The 3,172-nt window shown below is 39.0% G+C and overlaps 1 long non-coding RNA gene across 1 annotated transcript in view; it reads right to left on the bottom strand.

The window, feature by feature from the left end:
• Nucleotides 1-722: 722 nt before the first annotated feature.
• Nucleotides 723-3,172, bottom strand: part of LOC116705327 (uncharacterized) — a 6,561-nt gene continuing 4,111 nt past the window's right edge. The window contains exon 3 of the long non-coding RNA XR_004335904.1: nt 723-2,385. This is a non-coding gene — a long non-coding RNA (uncharacterized LOC116705327). The remainder of the gene's footprint in view (nt 2,386-3,172) is intronic.

Raw genomic sequence — 3,172 nt, 5'->3', positions numbered from 1 at the left:
GTTCACGTAAAAAAAAAAAAAAAACATTATTAAGGGTTCTCCCTTGAGACAATTGTTGATTTGGAGCAAAGGAGGATAAAGGAAATCCTTTTTTAACTGATTTTAACCGCACACAAGAAAACCAATTTATATCATTACTTTTTCTATATGGTTCACAGTAACATAAAGTGTAAGAACAGATGCCACGAAGTTGATAATTGAATCATAAAACTAAAACTCTAATTTGAGTTTTTTGTTTTTCAATTAAATTGATGTGCACTATCAGCTGGACTACGCTCATAATGCTCACAGTGTTCAATGGATGATTGTGTTTGTGCACACATATTCATAACGTGGATTTAAATTTGCATGTGTGTTAGTATGTCCTAGAATTACACGTGCATGTTAAGCCTAAATAACGCAACAATTATAATCATTTTCTAACAACAATATAGGCTGGTGTATGAAACACCTAAAGGCAAGAAAAACACATACTGTATATTCAAGTGGAGTGTAAAGTGCTGCAATGTCTTGCCTCTCCAGTCTGTCTAATCACTATGTGAGTGAAACATTCATGGTACACTAGATCAGTTCAATATTTAATTTCTCAACAAAGACTACATGATGGAACAGATGCTCAAACTTTGTATGTTTCTCAGGAGAGCAAAACTCACTTTAATGGGAGCCATTGAGTACAGAGATTGTGATTGTGTACAAGCTTTGTGTTGACTTCTTTGGGCTCTTCACCTATGCACTAAACGTACAGTCATGGAGAAAAAGATGTTCAAACATACTAAGTGTGCAAAGTGAGTCACTGCTCAAACCACGGACTGAATACATCAATTGTTTACATCCAGGGGCACTGAAAACTCATGTGTGGAACCACATTAGTGAAGCACCAAGGTTGGCCTTTGCCTCCATGTCACATTTCAAGTGAAAATTTGACTTGGCATGTTTACATAGGATTTCTTCATCTCCTTTTCAAACCCCTATGGGCAAACTGAAGGTGAGGGTAACTAAGATTATTATCCCCCGTTTCTCTGAGGAGATTTTCTTTATGCACACCCTCGCAGATGTCGACATTTGGTTAGGCGGTGTACATAGAAGCCCTAGATTATCTAGCGCTTCAGGAAGTCTGTTTAGCTAAAGTTAGGAGTGGTTACTTTCACTGCACCTTCCTAATTTACCCTTGTCTTTTGAAACCTGAAGACCCCCCTGTGCTTAGTCACACATTTGTGTATAATACAGAGTGTATAAAGAACAATATTGGTGATTGAATATTGCTGTCCATTAAAAACCATATAGGTCTTAATTGTAACGATGTTCACATCAATAGGCTCCACTTGTGCAGACATAGTCCTAGTCACAGGAAGTGTAACAGATGGTGTACTATATGTCATAATGCTATAAAATCCAACAGGAATTGACAATTGAAATCCCACCCTGGAGTTTGCCTCTTTTAGCTTTGGCATAATCTTCTTAGGATTTCAATTGCAAAGTCAAAGAGAATAGTCTAGCACATGGGGACTAGTTATCTGGGGCAAATGCGGTCTAAGGTTGACAATGCAAAGGCTATGTTTATGTGCATCACACTTGCTATACTGGATGTTTCCCAGAGTGCAAGAACATCCTCCCCTGAATTCTATTCCTCTTCCCACGTCCCAGTGCTGCCGTGGAAAGTAGGCCAAGTGAGCACCAGGGCGTTGCTTTTTTAAGATGATCAGTTTGTCAGTGTGTTTTTGTGTGTGCTCAGGACAGCTATTCATGTGGCTTGACTCTGTAGAACAAAGACAAGCATTATACAATTTGCAGCACTTCCAATAGCAAGGAAAAGGGAGAGGTTGGAAATTAAGGACAGGACAAGTGTGGATGAAACACAGACAAAAACTGGCTTGTACTCTAATTCATTTACTTCCTCTTTTCCACCTCTTTGTTGCAGCAAAAAGGTCCCTTGCCAGTAACACTCCTCTGCAGGATCATACTGTACTCTGGCTGGCATGGATTATTTTTAGCTATTGCTGTGCAGCTTTCACCTTGACTCTCTCCGTCTTGACATCATAATTAACATTTCTGTTAATAGTAACACAGTTCAATATTAATAAGGATCTCTAACTAAAATACAAATTCTGTAGACTTATGAATTGTACCGCATTGCACAGAATGAGACACCTTGCCAATCACCATCACATTTGTATTACTTTAAGGATAGTAAATTAGATGCACTGATGCAACATTTAGAAAAATATACACGTGAGGGACTTGAGAATTATTGGACTCCTGTAGGTGGGGCAGTATCACTTTAAGCTGGCAGTAGCTCCATCACAGGGGTCAACAGGCAAATTAAAGTTCTCTTGAGTATTGAGGGAAAGGCTGCTGCCTGTGTGGCCATGCACACGCACATGCGCGCTGAAAAAATAAAAATACAAGGTTAAAACTGATGCCTCCCGTTTTGGAGGCCACATTGCCCGATGCAACATGTGCCCATATTATACTTACTGATGAGGTTTTTAAATGACCTTTAAAATGAGATTTTTTGTGGAGTTTTTCTGAGTGTCACAGACCGTTTGGTATTAGGGCGCCTAAGTTAATATGTTCTGATTTAGAGCTGAATAATCACATTTACCTCACTTCCATCAATGCCACTGAGAAATGTGAGGCGGCGTGATAACTTTTTTAAATAAAGAATTTTAGACAGGCCTATTCAAAGCTTTGATGGACGCAATCAAGACGGGGCTGCATAAGAGCAAAGGTATGCTGGATATTTGGTCATGTGTATTTTGGTCTAAATTTCCAGGGGATATATTAGATGTTAATAGCCCTGAAGTGGTCTCGGTTTCTTATTTAATTTCTCTCGCCTTCTTTAAATGTAATTCGCCCACAGACTGCGCCGCGAGGCTCTAAACCGCGCAGAAACTCTCTCATCATTTCCACACCAGAATGGAAATGCAAATTGTGCGCACGGGCAATGCCCTTGACAGAACTCACCACTGCACACAATTAACATGAGCACTCTGACAGAAGTTAGTGACGAAATGTGAGGTCACACCAGCTGTGTGTCAGATAATGTGCTTGTGTTTATTTGACAAAGTCCTACAGACGCATTAACACAAGTGGATTGTGGTCTAATACAAATAAAAATACTATAGTAGGCTAGTGGTAATATTAATTATTATTATTATTATTATTAATAATA

This window comes from Etheostoma spectabile, chromosome 17 (genome assembly GCF_008692095.1).
Source record: "Etheostoma spectabile isolate EspeVRDwgs_2016 chromosome 17, UIUC_Espe_1.0, whole genome shotgun sequence".
Lineage (NCBI taxonomy): Eukaryota > Metazoa > Chordata > Actinopteri > Perciformes > Percidae > Etheostoma > Etheostoma spectabile.
The sequence above is the reverse complement of the archived record's forward strand: the minus strand, read 5'-3'. Positions and strand labels throughout refer to the sequence as shown.